This window comes from Ceratotherium simum, chromosome 8 (genome assembly GCF_057802395.1).
Source record: "Ceratotherium simum simum isolate JZ-2026a chromosome 8, ASM5780239v1, whole genome shotgun sequence".
NCBI classification, from domain to species: Eukaryota; Metazoa; Chordata; class Mammalia; order Perissodactyla; family Rhinocerotidae; genus Ceratotherium; species Ceratotherium simum.
The window spans coordinates 73,336,260-73,351,440 of record NC_141907.1 but is presented as its reverse complement, the minus strand read 5'-3'; the positions used below and the strand labels follow the sequence as shown (position 1 = coordinate 73,351,440).

Here is a 15,181-nt window from a genome sequence, read left to right as displayed (position 1 = left end):
TAAATATTTCGGGGGAACCTAGTGGAACAAAAGGGTTATTTTAGTGAGATTTATCTGCAGACCCATCTTGGTGCCAACTTTCTGTCTTCTTCATGGCCATAAAACTTCACCAGGAGAGGGGATTTGTGGCAGTCCTCATTTCTCAGAAGTTTCTGCTTTTAATCCGATAAGGGAAGCTCCAAGAATGTTTTTTTCTGCATCTGTTGATTGTCGTTTGCCTCCAGCGCCAAATAATCCTTATGCCAAAGTGGCATATTTTGTGGTGGCGTATTCGGATCCCCTACACTGTCTTGAATGTGGTTTGTAAGAATATGATTATTGGAGAGACGGCAGCCATCTTGTTACCATGCAGTGATAAGTCTATTTAGAGCCCAGTACTGGGCAGAATGCAGGGATATAAAAGAAATAAAAGTTATGGTCCCTGAGCCCAAAGAACCTATAATACAGGGTGTCAAGACATGCACACATGAATTCACTTGAGAACAATTACAAAACAACTTACAGTATTCCTCAGTGCCAACTAACGGAGGACTGATGGCAGCCCTCCAGAATCTACTGTTGGTAACTCTGTCCTGCCAGTGCTTCTTGCCAATCCAGCTAAACTGATGAAGTTTTTAAGAAGGATGTGACATTTAGAGAAGATTCTAGTCTCAAATTCTTATCTTGTTAAAATACATTCCTGCCCCTGTTTAAACACCATTAACAGCTTTGACTCAGAAAGGAAACATAGTATCAAAAAAGCATTGGGCTGGGCATTGGGCTTTCCTCTTGGTAAAGACACTTAACAGCTGTGGTCGTGAAGGTCTGGCATTTTGGTTCCTGATTTGTAAATTTGGGAGAATGATTCATTCAACAAATATTTACTGAGCATTGAATAAGGGTTGGACACTGTTTTAGGTGATAGAGATATGGCAACAAACAAAAGAGACAAAGTCCCTGCCCTCGTAGATAGTAGACATACAATCAACAGATACATACTTCATCAAGAAGCAGTAGTAAGTCCAATGGGAAAAACATAAAGTGGGATAAAGAGGATAGAAAGACGTCAGGTGAGTGGGGAGGGGGCCTGCTATTTTACACAGAGTAGTCAAGACAATCTCTGATAAGAGGCTTGCATTTCCTTCCCCATGTGTTGTGTGTGTGCGTGCGCTCACATGCTTGTGCGTGCACTGCCTTGCTTGTCTGGGGGCAGAAGGAAGGAAGTCAAATGACTGAAAATATGTAAAAAGCACTTGGTAAATTACTCAGCATTATGTGAACACAAGGTGTTATCATCGTTATTATTGCAGATTAAGTCTAAACTCCTTAGCTTGACATTTATGATCCTTTGCAACCCAACATTCCAACCTACCTTTCCAGTGTTATCTCCACTCCCCTGTATAAACCTAACTTCCAAATAAAATTTTCACTTTTTCTAGTTAACTTGGCAATTAATCATGTACCATGTCATGTTGCTTCTCCTATTATTTCTTCTAAGTCCTACCGTATTTCATTTTTCATAAATTCTGTGTCTCCAATGAAATGATACACTTCTGTATGTCAGAATTTTCTATCAGTGCCTTGAGCATAAAAGGTCTTCAATAATATTTGTTGATTTTGTTTGACATATTGGTTTATCATCACTCTGAAAACATCACTCTGTTGGAATTGGGTGTTATTCTCAATTTTGCATGAGTTTCGAATTGCCTTATTTACTGTGAAACAGTGTACTCTTTGAGAAGAAGAATTTTGAAAAATTCCATATTACTAAAGAAGGCTTTTAACTGTGGTTAGAACTTCTCCTAAGGGTTACCTCAGTGTTATTCAGACCAATAAGCAGCTCCTAACCCTATGTGTCCTTTTCGGTCCATAATCCTAGACATCCTTATGGCCTTTTTATGACCTTGGGGTATTTCTTGCCGGTACACATTTGTTCTTGTCTCTTGAAGGACTTTCAAGTGAGTTTTTCCATTGAAAGAACTTCATAGCAGTCTGAGAAATCAAGCAGAAGAGAAGGATGAGTAAGGTACCGTAGAAACTATAAGATAAGTATTAAGTGAGGTTTTTGTAGGCGTTATAATGACTCTCCAAAAATATCTACATCCTGGGACCTATGAATACGTTATCTTATGCGGCAAAAGGGCCTTTGCAGATGTGATTAAGTTAAGGATCTTGAGATGGGAAGCTTTTTCTAGATTATCTGGGTTGACCCAATGTAATCACAAGGGTCTTTATAAGAGGGATGCAGGATGGTCAGAGTCAGAGGAGATGAGATGATAAAAATAGAGTGGTGTGGTCACAAGCCAAGGAATGTAGGCTGCCTCTAGAAGCTGGAAAAGACCAGAAGAAACAGATTCTCCCCTCAGAGTCCCCGGAAGGAATGCACAGCCCCGCTGACCCTTTGATTTTAGCCACGGAAGACTTATTTTCAGGCTTTGGATTTCCAAAACTGTAAGATAATAAATTTCTGTAGTATTAAGCCACACAATTGTGGTAATTTGTTACAGCAGCAGTGGGAAACTAATACGGTAGTATAGTAAAAACAGCCCTGACTAGAGACCTGTCATAATCTAGCCCCTACTACATGCACAGTAATTGTGTGATCTCAGGAAAATCACTCAACCTCAGTTTCTTTCCTGTAAAGTGACGTTATACCTGCCCTACAGTGTTGTCATGAAGACAGAGCAAATTATTCATGTGAGCTCTTTGTCAAGGGTTTTGTGTTATACACATGTTAGGTGTAAAACTTTGACTTAAGGTTTTCTTAATAAGGGCGAGAATTGGAATGAAAACATCTGTCCTTAGTGTGTTGATACCTTAAATATTGCACCATAACCACCCTTGTCATAAACATATTGTTTTAGACGTGGCCTACTGCAGGGAGGGCCACCCAGCACACTTGTCACAATCTTCCCTCCATCAACCAAGTTGAACATGGGTAATTGCAGCTTTCTTTGCCCACGAGCCAAGACACAGCCTTACAATCCTTCTTAACCCACCTTCAGGAAGTTGCTATCAATCAGCTAGAGCTGACATGAAAGAAGAAACTTATTTAAAATCCCTGACCTGATGGTTTAGAAAGTTTGGTCCCTCGGCCAGCAGCATGGCATCACCTGTGAGCTTGTTAGAAATGCAGATCCTCAGGCCCACCCAGACCTACCGAATCAGAAGCTGCATTTTAACAAGATCCCTGGGTGAGTCCCATGTACTAGTTGAGAGGATATATTTTGGAGTGGTTTGAATCCCAGCTGTGCAAGTTACTACTGTGTGACCTGGAGCAAAGTGTCTAAACCGTCAAAGCTTCAGTCTTCTCATCAGTAAAGTGGAGAAGACCCACCTCATTGAGTTGTCAGAAGAATTAGAGAGGCTGCATATAAGGCATTTTGCAGTGTCTGCCAACAAATACTTAGTTAATAATGGTTCTTTTCATTGTATCATTTCGCACCGTCTACAGCTGCTAACCATACTACACATCCGTTCAGTATTGCTGGAGTCACTCAGCAGGGACGATTTCCAAAGCTATCCACGCCCATGGAAAGAGGGGGCGAGTGGGGAGGGGAGTCAGGAGCACTGGGGGCAATGCCAGCTCCAAATACGCAAGACAGTGTACATTTTGCAACACATTAAACATCGGGTGATCTCCTTGTTTTCAGATGTTCACTGCAAGTGGCTTTATTAGAAACCTTCTGCTCCAGTCTAGACACAGCCATGGAGTCTGATGACCTGTGGGAGGGAGCAAGGGCCAGAATTCCCGCTTTGTCGCCCCAGCCCTCTACCTTAATCCCCTTCTTAACTTTCCATCTGCTACTGGATCCTTGCAGCAGAACCACAACCCGCCAGCCCCTGCCCAGCTACCCCCCTGGCGCGCAGCAGCCGCCGCTGCAACCGCTTCCCGCGGGACCGGGAGGGCTGGGCGGGGGTGCGGTGGGGGCGGAGCTCGACGTCCTGCTGCCGCTGCTGCTGCTGCTGCTGCTGCTGCTGCCGCCGCCTGCGAGGCTGCCTCCCCTTCCTCGGATGCTCCGGCCGGGCGGCGCTGCCCTGCGTGGACAGATGGGCGCGCCCCGGGCCTGACGGATGAGCAGTCGGGCACGTGAACTCCCACCTCCAGTTTAGCCCTGTGCCCAGCGGCGGCGGCGGTGGCTGCAGCCCCGCGGTGGGGCGGCCCCCGCGGTCTCTGCTCGGCTCCTGCGCGCCGCCTCTGCTCTTTGCATAGTAATTTCAGTTCCTGCGAGCACCCAGCTCGCTCCCGGAACAGGTCTGAAAGGGACCGCCGCTCCCGAGCACACCGGAGCCATCCGTGTGGCGCTGAGAGCCGCTGCTTGGGATATGCGACGGGCAGCCCCCGCCACAGCGCAGGCAGTGGCCCCGCCGCGCTGGGGAGAGCCGGGCGACAGCAGGTAGGCGACCGGCGGCCGCGGGCGGAGACGGCCCCCGCGCTGCCTCTGCCTGGCGTCCCACCCTGGGGGACAGGAGCTTGGCGGTGTGCTCGCTACTGCTGGGGGTGGATTCGGTCCCGCATTTTGCCCGGTGATTTTTGCCTGTTGCTCTTGTCCCCATCCCATCCTGCGCTCCGGCAGGGACCATCTTTCTCGCAGGTGATGAATTTCTCTGCAAGGTCATTGCTCCCTTAGGCTCTGGCTTGGAAGGTAAATGGAAAAAGAGCCTGCTGTTCTTGTTCTTGGGCAGGGGATTTATAATCCATCGGCTCTGCACACTGTGAATATCCAAATAGGGGTGTGTGTGTGTGTGTGTGTGTGTTTGACAATACTAGGTTGACATTTTTCTCATTTTCCTACGCTTATTCCCTTTAAGGTCAAAACATTATAGTTATATATAATATATATGCATTTGTGTGGGTATATACATGTTTACATATATATAGTTTTTTCTTGAACTAGACCGAGAGAGACGGGCGAGCAGAGGTTGATAAAGGAAAATCATTGCAGAGACCTGTTCAGTATCTAGACGTGAACTTTGGAACCACATTAAATCAGGGTAGAGACTAGAGACTATAAACGGTTCTTTGGAGATAGATTTTAGAAAAGCTCTGAAGAACACTGTCAACCAATACACACAACAGATCTTCATGCTATCCAGGCAGATCTAAAAGACATCGGCAAAATTTCAGACACAACAATGGACAGTGAAGGGGGCAGGGAGGGGTACTTAGACACTGGAAAGTGAATTGGGGTGGTGGGAAGACAGCAAGTCCCTGTCAGGTTTAGAGGGCCCTCTGAAGGGGCATGGGGAGAAATCTCTGCCTGGGGTGTAGGCGGTTCAAGGCTAAGATGATGTGAATGTCCAGAAAGCAGCAGACGTGGTGGGGAAAAGGCAAGGAGGTTTGGAGGGGGATAGGAGAATCGGAGCTCTGAGGGTCACCAAGAAGCAACCACCATTAGTTAAGGTATCTTCTTCCTGTTAGAGCAATACCTTGGATATGCTCCATCTAAATATTTTTCACAACACATTTGTTAAAGATCCCTTGGTCCATGTTTTCATTTTGTTTCTGCAAGGAATCTGGGTCATGGTGGGACTGGAAGAAACTGAAGTGTTTGCACCACCAGCAAGATTTGGAGAGCCAGTTGATGAAGGCTTAGCTTCATGAAATATTTACACATCTCTTGCGTGGGCTTTTGTTTGCTCTTGTTGGTGCTGCTGCATATTTTACTTTGACAATGCTTTGAGTGTACTTCTCCTGAGTGTGCTTATTTTCCAGTTATAAACTATTCTTTCTTTCCCATTGTTCACCATTGGCCTGCCCTGAGTAACAACTGTGAGAATAAAGACACATGAGTCACAGCATAAGGAAGAAAATCTTTTTCTGTTGCTATCTGCAAACGGCAGGAGTTTGTATTAGAGAATCTTCTTTTGAAATAGAATTACGAAGAACATTTTTCAAGTTTTCATGTACGTTTAATGGGGGGAATGGGTTGTTGATTCATAAACAGAAGAAAAAACTAGTAATTGCCGTTGCAAGTCTAGGTGTTATATCATTGGGATTTATTTTGGAAACAGAGCAAAGGAACTCATAGAGATCCGTGTAGAGTGTGCTGTGGCGTGGTGAGTCTTCACTTAATCACTAACCAGACTGTTATGAAAATGATGAGGACAGAATTGCAAGCACACAGCTTCATATGGGAAGTGGAGGACTGAAGCGTGCTGTGAATCAGATCACTCTCAATCGAAGGTCAGGTGGGTTCCAACAAGCTGTTTGGAAATTTGGGTCTTTTGTAAATTGCCTCAGTACGCCTGCCCAGCACATCTATTTATTTGTCCCTGCAACACTTCCTTGATAGTGCCTCAAATATACTTGAAAGAATATTGTCAGATACAGCTATCCTTTACTGTGTGAATTTCCAGTCACAAAATCTGCAGCTGTGGGGAAGCACTAAAATATCGGTCGTGGAATCACAAAATCATAAAGGATTAGCCTCAGAGAGTCAGGACACAGTCCCAGTCCCAGCTCACACTTGAGCTCTTTCAGTGGCGGCTGTTTCTGCTCTGTACGCACTTGTTCGCTGATTCATTCATGCATTCAACATACGTTTATCTCGAACTAGATGTGGTCCCAGATTGTGGAGAAGAGGGAACGAGACAATCTCAGCCTGCAGAACTTGGGAGGGAGGGATGGCAGCTCGTTGAATGCTATGGCAGGGTGAGTACAGGTGCTGTGGGAGCCAGGTCATAGAGGGGGAAAGGACAAGGAGAGTTTCCAGGGACCTGAAGGATGAGGTGAACCAGCCTGGTAAAGAGGAGAGAGAAGGGCAGTCCCGACACAGAGACCCAGGAAGAACAAGAAGCTCTAGGTGGTTGAAAAACAGTGTGAGCGGATAAAGATGGAAAGATGAGGGTGGGGTAGGAAGTGGAATCCTTCCTCAGACTGAAGTCCAGCAGAGCTGCTAACTCGTCTGGTCAGCAGACCATTCGATCTGGATAAGTGAGGTGAGTGCATTTGTGTTGAGGCTCTATGTTGTTCACATTACCCAAGTTTATGTCCCTCAAATATCTGCAAGCCATATTAACCTTAATTGACAGTAGCCTGATTAAAAGGGAGACGTGTCCTTGAGAAAGTCATAGTTCTCTGTGCCTCGGTTTCTTCATCCACAAAATGCCTGCCATCTACTTTGCCTATTGTGAAAATAAAAAAGAATTAGGGAATGGAGATTTGAGTCTCATAGAAATGCAGGGAATCTTATCCTTATGTCAACAGTGCTCAGTGTAAAAGGATGGAAAGTACTGTATATTCCACGCATTTAATTGTCCCAGAGGACTCCAAAAGGCAAAGATATGACAGTATGAAAAAAGTGAAGAAAAAAGTAATTCAGCAACACAGGCTAAGGAGAGCCCCAAGGCCACAGACAATTTTAAAAGTATTTTTTAAGTGAGGGAAATATATACAGCAATCCCATAGTAATCAATAAGTGCCCTTCTGGGCCGGCCCCGTGGCTTGGTGGTTAAGTGCGCGCGCTCCGATGCTGGTGGCCCGGGTTCGGATCCCGGGCGCGCACCGAGGCACCACTTCTCCGTCCATCCTGAGGCCGAGTCCCACATACAGCAACTAGAAGGATGTGCAGCTATGACATACAACTATCTACTGGGGCTTTGAGGGGAAAAATAAATAAATAAAATCTTTAAAAAAATAAAAATAAAAATAAGTGCCCTTCTAAAACTGGTCACAACCCACTGTGAAGTCAGTGTACCGGGTCTGATAGCATTTTTTTTTTTTTTGAGGAAGATTGGCCCTGAGCTAACATCTGTTGCCAATCCTCCTCTTTTTCTTTTTTGTTTTTCTCCCCAAAGCCCCAGTACATGGTTATATATCCTAGTTGTAGGTCCTTCTAGTTCTGCTATGTGGGACACCACCTCAGCATGGCTTGATGAGTGGTGAGTAGGTCTGTGCAGGATCCAAACCAGCGAACTCTGGGCCATTGAAGCGGAATGCGTGAACTTAACCACTACGCCACCAGGCCAGCCCCAATAGCATTTTTATTTTTGAAAAGTTATTAGAGTAAAGCAGAATAGAAGGGTAAATAAGCATTGTTCATTGAACTTTTTAATTTAGTGTATGTTTATAGATATATATGCACTGGACTATAATGTAAAGCATATATCTTATTATGCATCATATTCCAAAAGTCCGAAAGCTACTGCTTTAAGTGATAGAAAGAAGAGATGCTTCCAGTTTTAAAGACTCCAAGAGTTAACTAAGAAATCTGACACACAAGCATTTATGCAATATTCTCAATAGCAGAATTGCCTGGAGAAAGGCAAGACCTTATGACTTACCAGTAAATTCATGGCAGTAAAGTCGGAAGAGGGGGAGATCCTTAGGGACTGAATTAATCTAGAAAGGCTTCAAGGAAGAGGTGGTACTTGAGCTAGTTTATGAAAGATGAATGGCTCTGGGTGGGCACTGAGGAAGGGGTGGTGATATAAAAGGAGGAAGTGAAGAATAAGGTGAGGTAATGTGAGGTTTATTTAAGAATCATTTAGAAAAGAAAAAATGAATATCAAGTTGGGGGGAGAGAATTACAGCAGAATTTCTGTTTAGATTGAAATATTACTCAAGAGTTGCTGTTCATTTTATATATCAGATTTCTTTTCCTAATACTGCTACTTTAAGAAAATCTAGGCAAAATGGCCATAATCTCATAAATCTGTCATCTCCTGCCGTCTTTTTATTTCTTTTGAAATAATCTACTGTCTAGGCCTTGTTTCAATTGAATTGGATGGCTGAACTATTGAAATTATGTGATATACCACATTGTGGCATGATTATTTCATTTCTAAGAACACAGTACAGTCTTTGGCACAGAGGGGCAAGGGTGATCGAGTGATTGTCGTAAGTTGAGCAAACCGTTCTGTTCTCTTCAACAAGTCCTTTCTTGAGTGCCTCGTAAGTGCAAAGCCCTGTGAAGATGAAGCAGACCACGTGGTGCTCGTAAACCCAAAAGGAAGGGCAGAATCTGCTAGATTTTCTTTTTCACTTGCTCTATGACTTGTCCATCATTTAGTTAAATATTTAAGTATGTTTGTATGCATTTCAAGAAATTAATGTCAGAGTGTTTTTGCTGTAGCCCAGTAGTTAATTTGAGGAGACAAAATCAGAGAAGAAAGTCTTTACTTGTGTTTCTGAAAACTTTTAGTGGGCTTCTTTTGGCTGTTGCTGCCTTTCCTATAGAATAAAACAATGTTGTGACATTGATACCCTTTTGGATAGAGCTATACCTTTAACCAGAAGAACAGTGCGAGTTAAAATAGAGACTTGTGTGCTTAAATTAGTTGATTTGGAGTGCCGTCAAATATGGAAATTCATTTTTATATAAAGATGTCATGGACTCCTCTTTCGTCTTCCTTCTCCACATAAGAATGTTTAGATTAGTGATAATCAAACTTTTTTGCATGGCATTCAATTCTGGAATAATAAAAACATTTAGAGGTTGCATTTGAATTGAAAAGACATTTGTTGAATTTCATGGGGGTAAGGGGATATACTCTTATGATTTAGATGACTTACTGTCTTGAATGCCAGGGAGAACATTTTTCACAGCTTTTTAGCTGGGCAGATTGGAGTTGGCGACACAGTAAGAGCTTTCTAATTTTTCATGTCTGTAATTAGATTGTCGGCTTTGTTTTGAAGCCAGCAGCATAATTGGGGGCTCAAATTATTATTACCAGCCAATAATAACTGACCCCTAGCTAGGAGGTTAAATGCTGTGACCTATTGAATCTGAGTTCAAGTCTGGAGGTGGGGCTTAGAAGTCTGTGTTTTATAACGGTCCCAAGAGGATTCCAATAGCCAGATTTGGACATCACTGTTTAGTCCTGCCTTTATTTACAGGGAAATAAAAAGGTTACAGATGAGTCCTAGACAAGTTAATAACTTGTCCTAACTCACTGTTGGAACTGAGGCTATAATCTAGAACTCCTCTTTCTAATTCTCCACCGATTCTCAGCTAAAGAAAGGGAGGAAGGACAGGACCTGAAGGGAGGTCTGGGCATCTCCTGAGTGAGGGGGCGAATGGAATCAAATTACTCAGTCAGCCCTTCCTCCAAAATTGGGAGTCATGCAGTGAGCTTTCTAAATGACAGTGCAGTGATCTCTGTCCCCAGGGTCTGATGTGGCAGAAAAATTGTGGGGATCAGCTGTGTGATGAGGCAAGGCGCTTTTTTGGCCTTACACATCAGATTCAATTAAAAAATGTTTATTCCTGGGTCCTAAACCCAATGGATACCCAAGCCACCCCCAGGAAGATTGCTTTAGTCAGTAGTCACAGCCTGTCACACGTGCAGAACCAAGAAAACCCTGGAAAAAACTCGAGGCTGGAGAGTAAAAATCCACACAGTCCCAGGCGCCCACAGGGACCTCAGCGCTGCTGCTAATTTGGTGACGGACAGCTGGACAGGGAGCTCCAGGGCTCCTTAAAAATCACATTGCATCCACTGATTGTCTGGAGAAAAAGGGGTTGCGGAGAATCCTTTTTTTAAAGCCTGGATAGCAAAATGGTCCAGCAAAGTGGAAGATCTAGTTTAGGGAGAATAATCAAGATGTTTTAAGTGGGTAGATTCTTGATTGTTTTTTCAGGATATTGATTTCTAAATAGGCTGAAATTAAAATAACCATACTGTGTCTATGGGAGACTCTTCTCTTTCTTTATAACGTACAACTTTGAGTAAATGAAATGCTTAAGGCAGTTAAGTGCTTGTGTTCACTATATTTTCTGAGTAATCAGAGCATCTTTTTTTGTTTCAATTCTTGTTGACAATTTTTCTAAAATGTAATAGCCTGTGCCTATGTGTCTGCCTTAATAAGTACAATGTGGCAAATATGATCAGGATTCTGAATTTTGCATCGCCTCTGGGTTTATACTCTGAATTATGGCTGTGTAGAACAGGGTGGCTGAGTATAATATAGAAATTTTTAGTTGTTTTTCTTCTTTTTTACTCTGTAATATGAATGTGCTTTCTCTTTTAACTTTTTAAAAAATTGTTGTTCAAAAATGCAAAAGATATCTGATTCATTGTGGTATTTGATTCATTGTGGGTTCTACTTTGTTGGAGTTTGGTTTGCCTTTGCCATTACATCATTTTGGAATTCTTATTCCTTCATCCTAAATTAGTTTCACAATCCCCTTAAAACGTGGTTTAAAGCTCAATTATTTCAGCAAACCCTCCGTGATTCTTAAGACCTGTTTCTAACTACTATTTTATACACAGCATGAATTTTTAATTTATACTTAGTTATTTTGTTCTCCTCGAAAAATGCAGGTGAAAATGAAGTGACTAGAATTTTAATGCTAATAAGAATTTTAATGAGAGCTAAGGTTAATAAATGGATGTGCGTTTCCCCCTGCATCTTTGAATGAGTAAAAATTGCTTATGATAAATGGGTGTGGAGGATTGGTCTTGTTTTCATGTTGAACATGTTCTGAAAGCAGTCAGAGAGCAGAAATCTGTCAACGCCAGGGTCAGGGGCTAAGCTCTGATTAAGTGAGTGAAAATGCTTGTGCAATCTCCTTCACATGGGGGATGATTTCTTGTCTAACCATTATAGATTCTCAGGCTAGAAGAATGCTTTACCGTGATCATTTAAGAGACCTGGTGCACTTCACTTAACCTGCCCAGACTTCAAGTTTGGGGATGTATGTACCAGATCAGAAATTGAAAACTGGCAGTCTGTGGGCCCAGCAGGAAGATCATGTTTTATTTGGCTTGCAGGTATTTATTTTTAATTAGGCCAATATTTAAAAATCGGATGATCTATTATAAAAAATTAAATACCAACCCACATTCTCTAGGCTGCAGCTGAATAACTATATGTGCTACCTCTTTATTACACTACAGTCCCCACTACTCCCTATTGTCTCTCTGACACTGAAGCTTCATATAAGTTGCTTATACTCAACAGCTTCACTTCATTGTGTTAGCTACCTAGAACCCATAAGTATTGAGTTTGTGAGGTCTGGACTAGATGTTTTCTAAGTACCATTGAGCTCTCCAGTGCTCTGACTGTACTCATGCAATTCATGTGATTCTACAAATGAGAGAGATTATTGTACTGCCTGTAGTTAACTCATACAAACTGAGTTGACCTGGTCTGTTAGTAAGAGAATAGTGGAATTTTTTGTTTGTTTCTTTGCTTGGTTGCTTTTTTGTTTTTCTTTTTTTTCCCAATTATTTTATTGAGGTAATAATGCTTATAACATTGTGTAATTTCAGGCATACATTATTATTTATCAGTTTCTATATAGACTACATCGTGCTTACCACCAATAGTCTAATTTTTATCCATCACCATACGTATGTGCTGCTTTACCCCTTTCGCCCACCCCCCAACCCCCCTCCCCTGTGGTAACCGCTAATCTGTTCTCCTTATCCATGTGTTTGTGTACCTTCCACATATGAGTGAAATCATACAGTGTTGTCTTTCTCTGTCTGGCTTATTTCACTTAACCTCATACCTTCAAGGTCCATCCATGTTGCAAATGGGATGATTTTGTCTTTTTTTTTATGGCTGAGTAGTATTCCATTGTATATATATTCCACATCTTCTCTATCCATTCAGCAGTCAATGGGCACTTGGGTTGCTTCCATATCTTGGCTATTGTGAATAATGCTATGATGAACATAGGGATGCATAAATCTCTTTGAATTGTTGATTTCAGTTTCTTTGGATAACTACCCAGTAGTGGGAAAGCTGGATTGTATGGTATTTCTATTTTTAATTTTTTGAGAAATCTCCATTCTATTTTCCATAGTGGCTGCACGAGTTTGCATTCCCACCAGCAGTGTATGAGAGTTCCCTTTCCTCTACATCCTCTCCAACATTTGTTATTTTTTGTCTAGTTAATTATAGCTATTTGCTTGCTTGCTTTTTACTGTATCACACATGGCAAAAAAAAAAGAGTAGTTTTAACAATAATTTATTTATTCTTTAACTTGACCAATGATTACATTTTACATTGGATTGCTTTATGTATTTTTAAATGCACCATATCTTTATTTTATGTACAGCTCTTTAGGTGTACACCAAACATGCATAGCCTCCTAAAAGCCCAAAGCATATCTCAAGTTTTCAAGTAATAGTGCATTCCATTTAGTAGGCCTGGCAGTGGAGAATAAACTGTCAGGGGAAGTATTGACTCATACCCAGTGTGTGGCTGTGTCTGTACAGCTGAGAAATGCTCATCTAGCGACAGCAGTTGGCTATGCTTTCCGCCCATCGCTGAAGCTCCTCAGATCACAGCACAGTCTGGCCACTTGATTGTGTGCAACTGCTGGTAATGTCACTAAAAATGAGGTGACTGTGTGAGGGTTGATTTATTCAGGTTGTAAATAAAGACAAATGCCCTTCTGAGACAATAAGATGGAAAACGCAGGCAGATCTCTAGAGTAGAGGAAGCTCCTAAGAGCTCTCTGTAATCTCTCGTTCTTTCTCAACTTCTGCTGCCACTTTCCGTCCTCATGCACACTTCGCTGCATACCACCCCCACCTCGTGCCTCCTACTTCACTTCTAAAAACATCCTCGCATCTAATTATTAATCCTAAAGTGTCGATGCTTCAGCAGCTTAACTCCAAGAAGACAGTGCTGAGAATAGTATCAGTGGAAGCCACCGGAGGACACCGTGCGACATTGACTCTATGCTTTCTTTGGACAGATGCATCTCCTTGTAGAACCATGTCCAGGTCTTTAAGGATGAGGCGTCATGTCACCCGAAATGTATCGATAATATATAATAGACCATAGGTGTTAGAATTCTTTAGGATAAAGTTAATTTTTTCTTAATGATTTTAAACAACATAAATTTAGTTACACTGAAACTTTTATGCTGTCTTATGAAGAAACTATTCTCCTATTCCCCTGGTGGTTATTTTGATGTTTAAAATTGTAATGATGGGTTTTTAAAAGATCGTCCCTCTGGGGTTTGTGGCTTTTGAGTGGTGAGTCTAAGTCTCGGGGAAGGATGATGAAAGTTACTAACCTGAGCTGGATTGGATGGAGGCTACATCAGTACTTCTCCTTTGCAAACCAAATAAAAGCATTCCTCAAACTGGAAACAGGAATTTATCTAGGAGATGAAGTATAGAATGTGAAAGGGGGTTGGCAGGAGGCCCTGATTTAAGGAAGATGGATGCTTGGATCATTGAATAAATTTGTATTCAGCACTTGATATATCTGTTAGACCCTGTGATATGTGCTAGGGATTCAAAGTTGAATAAAATTATTTGAGAGTCTGAACTCTCAAATAACTCCCAGACTGCTGGACTAGATAAACTTATTAATAACTATGGTTCAGTAAAGTTAGAGCGGGCTCTTTTCCTGGCCGGGATCTCCAGGAATTCCCCTGGCAGCCTAACGACCAGGCCCCTTTTCTGTCCCCCAAGCACCCCCTGTACCTGTCTCTTCCTTCCTGAGGCTCCAGCAATTCAGCTTGACTTCCGCTCCTCTTCACAGCTCCACACCTGCTCCCCACACCTGGCTTCCTTTCTTCCCAGCCGGGCCAACTTGAAAATGAGAGGAAACCTTTCCCACACTACACTTCCTTAATGGCATCGAAAATAAAAACACAGACACATGTATTTTCTGCTTTATTCTGCTAAAAACAACTAAGAAATAGAGAATAGCAAGAGTGACCAAGATGGGGCAGCTCTAAGATGAAAAAATCTTCTAAGTTTCTGCTGGTGGCAAGTCCATACGCTATAGGAAGCTTCCTCCTCATGAGTAGATCAGAACCTCAATGTAACTTCATCCCCTGTCTTTTTTTCTGTTCAAGAAAATATCTACATATGCAAATAAGGTGAATGAGAGTAACTTTATTACAGAAATTACTTTATTATCGAGATTAGCAAAAGTGACATTAGAGAAAACTGCTCTAAATTATTCTTCTAATAAATCGTTTGCTGTCATTGGTACTTGATCGTTGCTCATAAGTGATTTGTGATACGCTAGTGTATTTTAATATGGTTTAAAGGCCACTGTTTAGATTATTGCTTGGACTCTCAGGGATCACCTCCACCCTTGAGGGATGACCTTGAATGAGATCATTATTGGGTAATGTTCCCAGTTCAGGGTGCTGAAAATACCCGGCTGTTTTCATAGCTGCTCCGTGAAATACCACACGCCCTCGTGCTGTCTGTTTTTTCTATGGCAGTTCTCAGCACTCTTCCCTGGTCGTCCTCTCCAGGGTTAGGACCTGGAAG

At 42.3% G+C, this 15,181-nt stretch overlaps 1 protein-coding gene across 1 annotated transcript in view; it reads left to right on the top strand.

The window, feature by feature from the left end:
- Positions 1–4,011: 4,011 nt before the first annotated feature.
- Positions 4,012–15,181, top strand: part of GPRIN3 (GPRIN family member 3) — a 61,372-nt gene continuing 50,202 nt past the window's right edge. The window contains exon 1 of the mRNA XM_004430955.3: positions 4,012–4,376. The gene's annotated coding sequence lies outside the window, so the exon portion shown is untranslated. The remainder of the gene's footprint in view (positions 4,377–15,181) is intronic.